Here is a 16,875-nt window from a genome sequence, read left to right on the forward strand (position 1 = left end):
CCACATCACTTGTCAGTGGGAATATTATGATCATGTAGTTGCCAAAAATTACTAAGAGATAGGAGCTGAGCCTTGACAGCTCCAATAAAAAAGGTTTGACCACCATCTTTAATAAACAAATTGAACAAACAAGTAGTGTCAAAAAGCAGAAAAAAATATGTCTTCAAAGTTATCACATTTGGAAGAAGGACAAGATTTCTAGTAACCAAAAGGTACATCTTTAGGCTTAGATCTGAGGTTTAAGATCATGAGGAATGAAAAAAAAGTCATAATTAATCAGTCTTCATCAAGATATGGCCATGCCAATGACTGGACCTTCATTATCTGGGCTTCAGTCTCGTCCCATGAGGGAATTATTAGAATTGTGTGAAATCTCTTTCTAGGAGCCATGTTTCTCTTATAGCTGACATTAAACTTCAGTATTTTCTTTTTCTCAGTATAAAACAGCTGAGAAAATTCCAATTCCCTGGGTTCCATTGTTTCAATAATAGTCAAAGTTAGGGTCACAGGTACCTATTATGATAATGCAATATTTCTCTCAGGTCAGTAACAATATTATAGAAAAGAATCACACAAACAAAAATACAATGCAAGAAACTTAAAACAAAATGGATTTGATTTAAAATGCTTTCTTTGTAAAATTTTTTACAAGAGCTTAAATGATAGTATAAATATTACATAATTATAGAAAGATATTGTTGCATATCCAGTTGTAAAACTGACTGTTTAAGAGGATATTGTTTATTTTCTTTTTTGAGAGTCAGACATAAGATACTTTGCTCTGATATCTTTTGATATACAGGGTTCTTAATTAATGTTCAAAAAAGTCATATGCTTTAGGATATATTAGGAAAACTCTTAACCTATATCTGCATTTTACATCCAAACTCTAAACAAAACAAAGGGATAACACAACTACAGTGATAGAGTAATGCCATTTGTATTTTAAGGCTATTACTTGCAAGTTTTTTTGATACATATACATGCTTTTACCATCTTTAAGTTAAAAAAGAATACGAAACCCACCGACTCTACTGTTAGAGTAATAATAAAGATTCACTAAGAGAAAATTCCTTGAATAGAGAATAGACTCTATGGCCTGGGTGGTGCTCTGAAATTATAGTTGGACCTATCAATCACCTGGCCAAGGAACCAAACCCGAGGAATAAGGAAACATCCCTATGAAGGGAGTTCACTCAAGTCATGCAAAAAGAGATATGTAAAATAATAATGTTTTTATAAGATAATATACTTTTCCTTTCCCCAAATTCCTGTCCTTTAACACAAACCCTGAAAACAGCTGTGAGGTTCAACAAGGTCTACCCACATGACTCAGAAATGTCCAATTCTTTTCTTTTTTGACTTTCTTTTAGATATTGGCCAGAACCTCCATAGGCTTCTTTATCTTCTTCTCTAAATCTTTCTTTCTAGTTGGTTGCCTGCTTATATTTGATGAACCTTCATGCCAGTAACGTTTTTTTTTATCCATTTTCTTTCTTCAGGAAGCTGCTGAGATTTACAGTATGTGTGTTTGTGATTTTTTTATTTATAACTCTAATGAAATTATTCTCAAGCTGAAATTTGAACCCTTTTTAATTTTTTTATTAACAAGACTAAGAACCTCCAAAGAGGAATCCAATTACCCCTGCATTACTATCAGTAATCAGCTTGTTTCATATAATGCTATTTTATTGTTATTAAATAATCACATCACAATCAAACCAATTCAGTCCCATTGACATATTTCCATATGAACTGAACACCTGAGTAGAATGTTGTGATGACACATTATTTGAAATTAGCAGTTTTGTCAGTAGTAACCATAATGTTATATGTTAGTGTGAATAACTTCAAATCCAAAATGAGGACATTGATTGCTATGATATGGTGAGAAAGCGGGGGTTCTTGTCAGCAAATGTTGTTTGCCCTGCTCAATGAATAATAGGGCTAGAGTCATTCAAAATCACAACCCATCAAAGCCATCCTCTTCAAAATACTGCTGGGTCTTTGTCTTGTGAATAAATGTTAATGTCAATGTGGAGAGTAAATGGAGTTTCTTCCCTGCTCATCCCTCCTGTCAGTAGCTTCTTCAAATTTACCACACAGAGGCTTATATTAATTAAAAATGCTGTAGCCCAGGCTTGTTATTAAAGAACTTTTACATTTTAAGTTAACTCATATCCCTTATTTATGCTCTGTTACATAACGGTACCTTTATTAGCATGACATGTTCATCTCCTGTTCCCTTTGCGTCTTGCTGGTGACTCCTCACTCCTCCCTTCTCCTTCCCAGCATTCTCAAATTGGTTTTCCCAACAAACCCTGCCTGGCTAGCTGCCAATCAGCAATTTATTAAACCAATTTGAGTGACAAATCTTTACAGTGTACAAGAGCATTATTCCACATCAGGTGAATGGATTTTTAGAAAGGAGTTTATTATAGGCTCATAGTTGAAAACTTAAGAGATAAGAAGAAAGAAAAGTTTCTGTATAGCAACAGCTGGTCCACAAATGGTCTTCCAGTGTGCTGCTAGTTAGCTCTTTTTTAAAAATAGGACTTATTTTAGAAACAGTGTTGAGTTGTGTATACAGGAGTTTCGGCCATGTCCTCAGAGTTGTTAGGCAGCTGTTGACAAAGATAACAAGAAAAAAATAATCAATTAATGTTCCTCAAACACTTCTACCATTTCTGGCCGCTAAAAAAGACAATAATTTTAACAGAAACAGAAACATTTCTAGAATTCAGGAGAGGACAAGAATCAAAATTGATTATTTCCTAGGTCCTGGACATAAAAATTTCATAATAGATTTTTGTCTCCTTTTCTGATAAGTACAAATTTATGTGATTTTTGTGAACAACAAAGAATAAACTTTTAAAAACGCTGAAATATAACTATAGTTATTAGTGATTCAAAATTCCAAAAGAGAGAGTTTCCCTGCAATAGACATGACACTTCTGGATGAGCATATAAAGCCCTCTTGTGTGAGTTCTCTAGTGTGCTGAGATATCCTGCCTACCTCTCAGATGCTCCTAATTTTATGGGAGGGGGCACATTTAACGTTCTGACTACATGTATACAGAAGGAGAAGTCCATGTGGAGCTGAAAGGGCAAGGCACATAACTTTGGGGAAGGTCCAAAACCTCTATATCTAGGCTGAGCAAGGTATCTATCCGAAGACAATAGGTTCCCAAAAGGCCAGAAAAAGCAATAGGGATAAATCCTGGTGCTATAGCCAGTGCCTCCCCCATTCTGCCCCATTCATTCAACTGTCAACTACATTCAGAGGAAGTAGTTTGGACCTATGCTTGTTCTGTCCCAGTCGGATTGGTGTTGGTGAGCTCCCATTAGCTCAGGTAAGATGTTTCATTGTATGTACAGAACATGGTTTTGAACTCTTTGCTGTCATTCTCATTCCTCCCACCCTTCAATTGGACTTTAGGAGGTCAATACAGTGCTCAGTGCTCTGATGCAGGTCTCTGCCTCTGTTTTCACCAGTTGCTGAATGAAGGTTCTGTGGTCATTTGTAAGATATTCATTAGTCTGACTACAGGGCAAGGCTAGTTCAGGCACCCCTCTATTGCTTAGGGTTTTCGCTGATATCATCCTTGTAGATTCCTTGGAATATCTTTAGAGCCAGGTTTCTCGCTAACCCCACGTTTGTTTGTTTATTTATTTGGAGAAATAGTGCCAACTTCTATTGGAAGTTAAAATAAAGCCACATCCATGCCAAAAAATAGAAATAAAAATTAAATTTCAAAATGCGCTATTCAGTGTAAGCAGTTGAAAGTTAGGGAAGTATGAGAAAATAAGTAAATTTGTCTTAATGCAGGAATCGTTACAGAACAATGAGTATTACTCCATGTCATTTACATCCTTCTATATAGTGTAGTGTACATTACAGAACCTAATGCTTGATGAATAGATGGGATTGGGTGTGAGGAAAATAATAGAAAGGGTGATAGATTGAAAAGAGAAAGAAATGAATGGTATATTTTATGTGTTTATATTTAGCTAATTTCATGCTCTCTTGGAATACTTTTTTTCTAAATTAAAGAGAGACATTGCCACTAGCTTACAAAGTTATATTTTCCAAACCTCTGTGTTTTTTAATTAATGCTTCCATATATAAATAAATATTTATCTATTTTTTTCCTATTAAGATTCATAAGAGCAAAGTTTTATCTCTTATTCACTGTGAATTTCCAGGGTATTATAATAAGAATCAAAGATAGATTCAGATGAAAAAAATCTCTAAACAGTATACATTGTGTTTAAAATTATATGTAGGCTTCAGGGAGAAAAGAAAAAAGATAAAGTCTTTAAGAAAAAGAAAGAAAGAGAGTAGTTTGGTGTGGTGGCACACATCTTTATTCCCAGCACTTAGGAGATAGAGGCAGGCAGATCTGTGTGTTCAAGGCCAGCCTGGCCTACAGAGTGAGTTCAAGGCCAGCCAAAGACACACAAAGAAACCCTAAAAAGTTAAAAATAAATGTAAAAGAAATAGAGTTTAAAATAAGATCATAGAATGATGGAAAACACACAGAGAATCTGGATACTGGATATTATTGTGCTGTCTTTGAATTGTTTGATGGCTGAGGAAAGAGCAACAGCTACTAAAAGATATTTGATTATAAATGCTCTTTGGTAAGTCCAACACAGATATTTTGAAAATGCTTTGATATCAAAATTTAAATCAAAATATAAGTTACTTTAGAGAAGAGGTCTTTGCTTTTGTTACCATGGAAAATGAGAGTATGTAAATTCATTCTGTGTTAAGAAAAATCAAGTTTGTTCAAGGAAGACCCCAGAAAAATCTCCAGTAAGAGTAGATTGCTAGATGATCCAACATTTCAGAGGATCTCTGTTGGAGTTTTCTCTGAGTTTTACAACCAGAACACCCTCAACACTGCTGGCTGAGATCATCAAGCTTCACAGAATATTCCTGTTAGGACTTGACCATAATCCTAAATTTTCTTTAGGTCCCCATATGATTATCAATGCCCCCCATCAGCAGGAAGTAGCCTAGAAAACTATGCCCACCCACCCCCACCAAATGGATTATGGATGTTTGTCTCTGTTTAGAGTGTTGGTTACAAGTTGTTATAGATAATGTTCAGGAAAATAAAACTAAATAAAGGTGATTAGATTCACAGTTCTTGTTTTGAAAAGAAAACAAAGGAAAGTACTATGGGACCCTGTAAAGGTTTGCCATTTGTATTGATTTAATAAAATGCTGATTGGCCAGTAGACAGACAGGAATTATGGGGAGTGGTGATCAGAGTAGGAGAATTCTAGGAGAAGGGAAGGCTCAATCTGCAGTCATTACCCAGACACAGTGGAAACAAGATAACAATGCTTCACTGATAAGCAGTATCTAGCTACATGGCTAACACAGACAAGAATTATGGGTTAATTTAAGATGTAAGAGTTAGTTAATAAGAAAGCTTGAGCTAATAGGTCAGCCAGTTTATAATTAATGGTGGTCTCTGTGTGTTTATTTGGGACTGAACGTCTGTGGACAAGGCAGGACAGAAACCTTTGTCAATACATCTCAAGTCCACCTCTGGTCCTCTTGACACACAATTATACCTCATGATGCTATACTTAATTTACAAATTAAAATAATAACCAGGTCATAATTATATTTAACAGAATATAAATGCCCCATATACTGCCACAAACACATTATATATTTATCCAGGTCATAACTATACATAACATGCTATAACTATCCCTTATATAACCACAAATGCTTAAGTTTAACCCGCTCATAATTGTGCCTAAATTGATATAACTATTTCACAAACAACTACAAATACATTATAAATATCAGAATAGTTGGCAATGTCCCATGAGGAATTTCTTCTCGTATCTCAAAACTTAAATATGATAACCAGTGATATTATATGATATTCTTTTACATGATAAATAGAGGAAAGAAAACACAAATAACTGCACAAACACATTAACAAAATATGACAGAAACACTCTTGTCAATAAAAATATATATTCTGCAAATGGCCATATTGCCTTAGCTGGTACCTTTTTACCTTCATCTATTGTCCATTCTGTATATCGTCTACCTTCAACAAACATCCCATCAGGTCTTGGTTCTTTTCCTGGAGTAGTGACTCATAACTTGATACTTAAAGGGACTGTGCCCTTTGTAATATGGCCTATATTTGTTGTTTTATTTACCCATTGACTTTATCCAAAGGATATGGTAGCATCAAGTATTGCCATAAAGGTTCTCCTGCAACCCAGACATAATGTTTCTCACCTACATTATGGAGACACAATCAAATCTCCCTTTGGTAATCTGGATTAAACTCCCCTGCTAATAATTATTTTTTTTCTTAGCCTGTTGGCTTAAGGTAGCAGTTCTTAACCTGTTGAAACCTCTTTGACAAACCTCTTTGTCCAACATTATTTACATTGCACTGAATAACAGAGCAATGCATAATAGTAGAAAATTACAGTTATGAAGTAACAAAGAAAATAAATTTATGTTTGGTATGGTCACCACAACCTGAGGAACCATATTAAAGGGTCTCAGCTTTAGGAAGGTTGATAATCACTGGATTAAAGGATTCAGAGACACAAAGTGGCCAAGAAGCAATCTGAACTTCTTGTTCAATGAAATATTTGTTGTGTCTTCTGGCAGAAGCACCCCCCTCTATGTTATGACACAGGGCTAGAAAGTTAATAATCTTTGCTGTAAATTTATAAATATATAATGTTGGTTTTGCCAACTGAAATGAAAGTATTTTTGGAGGTCCTTATGGATGTGTATTGAAAAAAGACATTTGTTGGATCAATAGCTGCATATCATGTACAAGGATATGTGATAATCTGCTTAAGTAAGGAGAATACTGTAATTATTTTAGCTACCTGTAAGGCTGCACTTCCGGGTTCTAAGGCAGGCACATGTGGGTGGATCCTTGGGAACAGGTCTCCCGTGACCCACATGCGCACATGGGTCGCTACCTCCACCAACGACTCAACTAACCCCCTGTGTATGCATGCGTGGGTCACCCGCCATTTGCGTCATCAGCATCTGACATGCTCACACAAAGCCCCTGTTCACAGGTTCAAGGCATAGCGTTGCCAGACATCAGCGTCTGAAGTAGGCACGTCTTTCCCCCGTGCACATGTGCTAAGAAGCCTTTAAAAGCTGAACGCACCATCTTTGCTCTCTCTCTCTCTTCTTCCTGCACACTTTTTCCTCGGCCGTGAGCAGACTTCTCTTTTAATAAACTAAGTGGGTTTGTTTTTGTCTTGTGTTCTTTTCTCACTAGCGTCTCACATTTCAAATACATTTGCTACAGCAGCTGCAATTGAAGTCACAATGTGATTGAGTTTTCAAAAGTCAGTCGTCATTCCCCATAATCCATCTGTCTTCTACCAATATAGAAAAATTAAAGAGGGATGTAGTGGGAACCAAACCCCTTTCATTGTTTTAGCCCATGTTGGTGGCATTAATTTCTGTAATTCCTCCTAGTATGTGATATTATCTTTTATTTATATTCTATGGTAGAGGCTGTTCCAATGTATTCCGTTTGGCTTTCCAACCAGAATATAGCCTTCACATAATAGGTCAAGTAATCAATGTGGGGATTCTGCCAACTTCTATGTATATCTATCCAAATTATTAATTCTAGAACTTGAGAAATGACTTCAGAATGTGTTTTGGTACCCAATGGAACTACTGTGTATCAGACATCATCCAAAACCTGACATTCCTAAGCCCCCACCTTAACTGGAGAACCACGGTTCTTCTGGGGGGGAGGGTCTCACAGAATCAGTGCCAATTCTAAACCAGTATCCAACAGAGCTAGGGAAGACTGATTGTTTCCTTTCCCTTTTTAAAAGGCCATAGGCCTCTCTGGGGATGGACTGGAGAAAGGCTAGCAGTAAAACTTTTAGGTGTTTTAGTAAAGTCCTTCCACAGGTGGATCTGGTCTTCTTTTCATTGTGGGAGTTTGGGGCCTGTAAACTGTCTTAAGTCTGGAAATTGGCTTTATAGGCTGAGATTCCCTCTTGACCTGGTTTAGTGAAACCTTTCTTGTATGATGGAAATTTCCCCCTTATACAACAGAAATTCAATAGACTTCTTTCCTATTTCATACCTGGAAACACCATGAATGTTTAGCCAGTACTAAAAGTCCATATGAGTCAAGCTATCATAAAAATCACTTTTCCTGTGCTGCTAATTATGGATTATGTCATTATGGACATTGTATTGTCTATACTTCCCATCATGGTAACTATGATCACATATCCTTTGGCAGTTTAGAACTGCCACCTGGCCCCTGCTACTTCTGGGCTTGAAAATATTCATCTGTCTGAGCAGCAGCATCTCCAACCCTAATAAATTCATAAGGGTGTATGTGTGTGTCTGGGCATGCATGTCCTCAATTATGTATGTATAAAGGGAGCTAATTATAATGCTTTACAATTTATCTTCCATCTATTCAAAAAAGGCTACATATGAAAAGAAGGTCCAAGACTGCAGAACTTGCTTAGTATATGAGATTGACTGTCTCAGCTGTTCTTCAGTATCTACAGGAATAACGAAGAAGTAGACTCTAAGGACAGTGAACAAATGAACTGCAAATGAGAAGGAGAGCAAGGTGACAAAGAATTCAACCTTTCTTATTCCATGTCCTTTATATAGGCTTCCAATAGAAGTTTGGGGTCAGAATAAAGGTGGATATTCCCACATAAAATTATTTAAATAATAAAAGTTCCTCATTCTGGGTTTTAGTTAATTCCATATATAGTCAAGTTAACAACCAAAAATAGCTGTCACACTAGTACATCAACATAACATCATAAAAGTACTATCTTGTATTCTTAAAAAAAAATAATGTGGTTGATCTAAAAGAAGGAATAAAAAACTATAAGCAATATCAAGCCTTTGTGAGTGAGAGTTCCTGGAAAAAAATCTATGACTCTAAAGGATAATTGACTGATTAGAATGTCAAAAATTAAAAGAATTTGGAATAGTATAAACTCAGAGCCAAATTATCATGGGATATCTTCAGTCTGCTTAATAGTCATTTATTTCTATTATGGTTAGTTATAAATGTCAACTTGCTATAGCTTAGAATAACCTGAGAGGAAAGCCTCATTTGAGAAATTATATGGATCATGTCAGCCAGTGGGTATATCATTGAAGGATTATTTTATAAAGTAAGTATGAAGATTAGCTCATTGTAGACATCACAATCCAATGCACAAGGGGTTCTGAATTTTATAGGATAGGAGAAAACTAGATGAAAGAAGAATAAGTGACAAGCTGGCAGCCTGGAGCTACTTGTTTCTCTCTTCTCTTGACTTACTGATATTGATGGAGATGATCAGTCTAGCTTCTTGAGTTTCTGCCTTCATTTATCATCATTGATGGATTACAACCTGGAATTGTAATCCCAATAAACTTCTTATACCCCTATTCTGCTTTTTGTCAGAGTATTATAATTACACATATGGAAATGAACTTAGGAAAATTACCCATATCTCTTTGTAGTCTAACATCTTGTGACACTAAAAAATGCTAACAAATACCATAGCATCTGAGACCTATAGCTGAAATTTCTTAGGTTTCTGAAAACAATCTACTTTATGTTCTACCAATGTAATTGAAAAATGTGCAGATTTTTTTCTGTCACTAATACTTTCATAAAATGACTTTTATGTTGGACCATGAAATTGGGGTTAAAATAATTCTGTGTTCTGTAGCTATGGTCTATATTTAGCTCTGGAATAAAATATCACTTACCAACTTTGACGTGAGAATTTTCTTTCTTGTGTGGATATCATTTTACACAAATTATCTCATTCAATATTCAGAAAACATTTGGAAAGAACAACCTTGTATACTACTGTACCAACTTGACAGATGAGGAAATACACTAAAGAAATTAGTTATATAGCAGCATTGAAGATAACAAATTTCAGAATCATTATATCAAGTTTCTTCATGTCTTCATGTGACAATTCACCCTGATTGTGCTATCTAGTTTTAGAGCAACTTGAAAGAAGCTAGAGACATATCTTTGAAGAGGTAATCTTATTTGAGATAACATCTTCATTAACCTGACCTGTAGGCAAGTCTGTGATGCATTTTCTTGATTGGTGATTGATGATTGTGGGCCCATTTTTATTGCAGGTGGTATCACCCCTGGAATGATAGTCCTAGTTGCTATAAGAGCACAGACTAAGAAAGCCATGAAGAGAAAATCAATAATCAGCAGTCCTTCATGGCTTCTGAATCAGCTCCTTCTTACAGGTGCCTGCCCTGAGTTTCCTTAGCAATGGATTGTGATCTGAGAGTCGTAAACTGAATTAATTCCTTTTATCCTCAAGTTGCTTTTGATCGTGGTGTTTATTACAGCACAAATCCTATGTAAGACACTGTTTTTTAAAATGTATATTATAGTTTTCTATACACCAAAGAATTTTATGCCCTCATGCATAATTAAGAATTGTGTCTTCTCTTTTCAAATCATGAGCCTTGATAATTAAAAACATTTCTACTATCATAAAAGACTTACACATTGCATAAGAATTATTTAGAACCTTATTCTTAATAGCTAAAATATGGAACTAGCCAAGATTTTCAAAAGTAAGAGAATGGACAAAGAAAATTGTGTAATCATATAATAAAAATAACTTAGTAATAAAAAATCATGAACTAATAGCATTATATACATGAATCAAAGAATATTGTTCTGAGTGAATATAATCTTATACAAAATTATGAAATATGTTAATTTTTTTACTAAGTCTGAGAGAATACAAAACTAATCTGTGGCAGAAATTAACCAGGGCAATAGTTACTTATAGCAACTGGATCTTAGAATTCTTACTAATAAAATAAAGACAATGAAATTCAAGAGCAAATTGCATTAAACAGAATGAGTAAATTAGAAAAAAAAATATCTGATAGTTTCATTTGTATTCTAAGATAGCATCTCATGCAGCCAGACTGGCCTCAAACTTAGGCTATGTAGCTAAAGTTGCCCTTAAACTTTCGATTGTCTACTTTTCACTTCTTTAGTGCTGGTATCTAAGGCATATGCCAGCACAATTACTTTATGCAATACTGGGGTTTGAATTAAGTGCTTTATGCATGCCAGTCAAGTACTCAACCAACTGACTTACATCTTCAGCCTGTGTTATTCTCTTACTCTACTGAAAATAGGTCTGTTTATATGGTGAAAATATGTTTCCATTATGTTTATCTTCAGAATACGTGAGCACTGAATGGAATAATAACTGGAATTATAAAAAAACTTGGAAGAAATGTCAATGGTAACAATAAATAAAAAGTTACAAAAGAAAAGCTTCCTGAACAGACTTTTCCTACAATATCACGGAGACCACACTAAGAATCAATGAAATAGTACTAAAAATTTGAAATTAATATTGAACTAATATCTTTTGATTACACGAAATAACTGAGTACAAAAGATAACCTAGAAATTGAGAAACTAAAAGGCAAACATCTTTGATGAATGTAAGCTCATCAACTCAGTATTTGTTTGAAAATAGTTATTTGAAATTTGAAAAAAGGAGGGGTGGTGGTGAGGACTTTCTGCTATGTTACTACATCTTCTTCAGTGACTGTCTCTGTGCTGTGAGAGATAATTTACAAGGAATATTTTGGAGATTTTAGGGTGGAAGAATGAAGCAAAATCCTTGCCTTCTGCACTCAAGCTTAGGGACTGCAAAGGACTACACACAATAGCTAACACTGGAACATGCAGCTTTGACATGTAATAATAATAGACATTCCATTTTTAGCTTTGACATGTAAGAATAATAGACTTTCCTCAATTCAGGAAGATAAACCTTCTAGATCATGTCAAATTTCTTTTCACAGCTAGACAGTTCAGGACACCTACAGTCCCAGGTTAGAGAACACCTCTACAGCATTTATCTAAACATTTTTTTTTTCTTCTCGCCAATCTATAAGTCACAAATTTGCTCCATTACTCTTGGGAAGGGGTGAATGTCCTTTCCCCTGGTTTCCTACCAGAGAAAAAGAATGCAATTTTCCTCCCTTTTATGGCCCAATCAGACTTCTAAATCACCCTGTTGAGAATCAAATTCAAGGTCTTAAACATACTAGTCAAGCTTTCTACTATTTAACCACACCTCTTAACTACTAAAGGTCATTGAGGATGAATATACTACATGACATCAAGATGTTTTAGAAGGGTCTTAATTTTGATGCACACATTTGTTTCTGCTTGCCTCTAGTTCTACACATGCATTCCAGTCTACCACAGAATTGGAATATGGCCTGTTTCTAAAATGCTTTGCTCATCCTCAAAAAACCTTCATGAGTGGTATATAGCATATTCATCATCATCTCCATTTCACAAATAAGGTAATAGAGATTAAGAAAAGATTGATTTATTATGTTGGAACTAAACCAACACACCCTGGGTAATGTTTTTATGTGAATCTGTAAATTATATTCAGTTAATTTTTAAATGTCTCATTTATTCTCTTACTGATTTATTGACTTTCTCATTTATTAATATTTTCTATTATCAGATATAGTACATATTGGATGTATTTTGAATAGGCATTTCAATGAAGAAATTTGTTGTTACAGGTTTATATTTTGATGATATATGCTAACAGTTTATATATGATGAATTAAAGTGTTCTTTATTTTCAAAGGTATTGTTTAATATTAGTAAGTGGAGGTTTCACATTGTGGCAGATATTTTATGTTTAACAATTTTAAAGTATTATAATATCATATTATAAAAATAATAAAGCATATTTTATAAAATTGCAGAAAAGACAAAAAATTCTTGTAATTTTTCCAACAAAGGTATTGTTACTTTTTTAATTCAGTTATCCCTGAAAACTAGTATTGGAAAGATTTCTTCTTTCAGGCTCTGTATACAGTATTTTCATGTCTTATTTAATCCTTATAATCTCTAACGTGAGCAACATTTTAGCTCCAATTTAAAAAATAAGTTACAAAACTGAAAGAAAACAGGACATTTAAACCTACAGTAGAATATTTAGAAACTATCTTTGTATTTCTGGCCGCAGTTTACATTGGTTTTGGCAGAATATAGGAACAAAAATATACAACATCAACTAGTTTGTTTTCGAAAACTGAAGCAAGGTTTATTATTAATTATGGCTCACATAAACATTTGAAGTAATAAAAATTAACATCAAATGTGTGTTATTAAACTGCACTTTGAGTGGTGAGACAGGAGGTGAATAAGAAAAATGGCAATTTTTATTGTGGTAATTTGTTTTTATACAAAGAAAATACTGTGTCATAGTTCTGAATACAGGAGGATCTAGTATGCTGAGGTATATTCTGATAGCTTAGATTAATTAGCTTCATGTACTAGTGCTTTGGAATGGTGACTAATGATGGTGTTTGCTTCAAAAGAGATGGCTGTCAAATTACAGTATCATGACAGGAAAATAGAGCCTACTTAACGATATGTAACCTATTGCTTGTAGAAGAAAGTGTGATGGATCATTTGGGTTTAGTTTTAAATCAAATCTAAAAGGCTGTCACTGGCAGCTATTTCACATTATTAAACCCCAGTCATCTGTTATGCATTGATTCAACTACAAATTCCATATACCTTTTATTATATTAATAAACATTTTTCTTAGCCAAGTGTTATATTCTGACTCTAAAATACTGAAGCAATTCAAATATCTATGGAGTAAAAGTTGATTCTTTTCTTTATTTCTGTGTGTTTAAGCTTGTACTTCTGTTGCCACCTGTTTTCTTCAAGAGTTAATTCATTTTCTTTACTTTGTGTCATATATATGTGTTTATTTTCTTATTGGTAGATGTTGGTAATGTTTTGACACTATACTTCTTTGTATTCACTGAGCTTCCAAATTTTCAGATGTTTGGTTTGGTGTTCATCACAGATTTAGAAAAAGTTTCTCACTCTCTGGGACTGGGGATGTTGATCAGTGACAGAACACTTGCCTAGTTTGTGTATAATCCTGATTTATAAGCTCCTGTAATAACCAGTTTTGCCAAACTTCCACATTGCAGGGAAGATCATTATAACAGAAGATGTTGAGAAGGAAGGTGAAAGAATCTGCAGGGCTGTTCCATATCCATAAAAAACAGAATGTTCTGCCTGTGTCACCATTTCCCCAGCACATCATGCATGTGAGAGTGTTTTAACTTGAGGTCCATGCCACAAGCGAGAGCCGATAGACTACTCTGCCTAGATACCCAGGAACTGGATAACACAGAGACCTAGTGACGACCCAACACTCTTGGCAAAAAAAAAAAAAAGGCAGTGGAATGATTCCTAATGATAATCTCCTATCCTCAGCTGGGTGCCTTGTTCAATTGTCATCAGAGAGACTTTCTCCAGCAGCATATGTCATGTTGTCTCCTAGAGGTGAATTCTTTTCTGAAGAGGAAATTGAGGGGTAGTACATCTGAGGGAGAGAGGAGGTGTGGAGGTAACTGGGAAGGTGTAGGTAGAAAGAATTGTGGTCAGAATGTATTGTATGCTAAACTATATTTTCAAAATATACAAAAGGAAACATGATATTAAAAGCGGGTTGGGAGAAGAAACATAATAGTCTAAGGGAGGAGAAAGATTTCTTGCAGAAAACTCTATTAAGATCAGTAAGTAAATAGCTCAGTAGCTTTATTTATTAGAAATAACAAAACTAGATTTATTAAGTCCTTTGTTATCCAAGCACACATAAACAGTAAAGAGAGTTGAGAGACACTCTAAGACCATCTAAGCTACTTAGAAAAATCAGAGACAAAATAAACTGATTTGAGGAGTTTCAGACAAACTGAGCTGTCTGGAATATAACATGATTAATAAAAGCCCAGAGACAGATATAGGGGTTCAACCTGAAGGTTAGAAAAGCAAAAGAGACAGTCACTGGCTCTTACCTCTACCTCAGTCTGAGATGTCTATCCTGCCTCCAGGAATCTCAGGATGAGACTGTGTATGAGAGCTGCCCCCTCCTTTCTTATATTACTGTCTAGGGCTGGGATTAAAGGTGTGCACCACTACTGTACAATTTCTTTGGAAAACTAGTGTGGCTCCTGGGATTAAAGGTGTATGTCATCACTGCCTGGTCTGTAAGGCTACTGGTGGGGATGTTTTACTCTCTGATCTTCAGGCAAGCTTTTGTTAATATACAAATTAAATATCACTGTACTAAAAAGAACATGCTTCAGTATGTTGAGTTGCCTGCATATTATGCAGTGCACTTCAGGGCTCAAGCTTTGTGAGATATCATATATTCCAGTGGCTTTCAATGCTGTTGCTGTTTGAGTTATTTCTCCTTCTGTAAGCAATCCCTCATCCATATTCCAATCAAAAACTCCAGTAAAACTCAGTGGTTCTCCAAGTTGGACCTTAGTTGGTATCTACAATCAGGTGTTGTTTCAGTTCTCTGTTTGGGGGTAGTTCATGCCTCTCAAAGAATAGTTTTAGGAAATACACATAAATTTCTTAGCACGATCCCTTTAATATCATGTGTTATGTTCTATAAGCTTCTTATATTCCCATTATGGATATGTTTAACATTTTTACAGTTGTACCACAGCTGATTGTTTTCATTAGTTTGTCTTTATTTGTCAGAGAAATTTATGATTACCAATTCTTTTCCATATTCTTAAATTCTCCATGTCTTTGCCTGTTTGCCTCTTCATGAATGCTATTTGCATTTTTAATCAATGCCTTAACATACTAATTACTACTGTTCTTGTAAAATTCTTATCAATTGTAATAATTGTGTCATATGAGAGCATGGTCACATTCATACTTAGAGGGCTCACACTGTTTCTTATGTTAGAACAATACTTGTGATTTTTTGAGTGTGAAAATTTGATATGTTGTATACACAGTGTAACAGAAAATGAGGCTAGTATATCTAAAGAGAATATTACTGTGCTAACATAGTGAAGCACTGAATCTGTTTCATGTTTTAGTTGTACAGGCTGAACATTTTCATGTGTCCCCAGTAACATTCTTAATTTTCCTTACTGTCTTTGGACTTCTCCAAAACTCTGCCTAATGTCAGACTCTTTAACCTACAAAGTCAATTGTTACTAGTGTGAGCTCTGTGGTCAGATGAAAGATATGGAAAATTATTTGTCATTCAACTTTAAATATTTTGAATCATATTGTTTAAAATCTATCATTTTGTTGAATTGAATCTATTGTTCTTTCTCCTCATACTTTCTGAGACTTATTGTCTTGTTTATGTTTACCTTCACCACTTTAGAATTATCCCAAGATTCATGTGTTGCCAGTTTTTATCTTTGTGGTTCTTCACACTTGCTTTTTAGACTATGCATATGTGTCTGGATCTAGGTATGTATATGTGATGAGAATATATCTACATGGCTAAAACACAGTTAGAAAATATATGTATGCATAAATTTGGCACCTGGGTTCAGAAATGAGGTATTTAGAAGTGAGGTATATCACTAACTTAAAAGGCCCATTTTCCTTTATAAAGTAATTACTATGGATATTGAGACTTCTGTTTTCTTGTTTTCTTTTTTAATGTCTAAACATTTTTGTTGCTATTGTTGTTTGTTGATGGAGGAGTGTGTTTATGCATATGTGCAAATGTGCATGCCTAGGCATATGTTTGTGGAGGATAGACATTGATGTTATGTGTTTTCTTCCATCATTTTCCATCTCATATTTTGAGAGACAGTCTCTCACTGAACATGGAGTTTTCAATTTAAGCTATACCAATAATCCAGTACGTCCTAGGAATCCTCTTGTGTCTACTACCAATATTGGTACTACAGGTATGCTCTTCCATGCTTTGTTTTTTACATGAATTATGGGGTTCCAGATTGGGGCAATT

Source organism: Microtus oregoni, unplaced genomic scaffold (genome assembly GCF_018167655.1).
Source record: "Microtus oregoni isolate MIOR12 unplaced genomic scaffold, Mior012 000067F_002, whole genome shotgun sequence".
NCBI lineage: Eukaryota > Metazoa > Chordata > Mammalia > Rodentia > Cricetidae > Microtus > Microtus oregoni.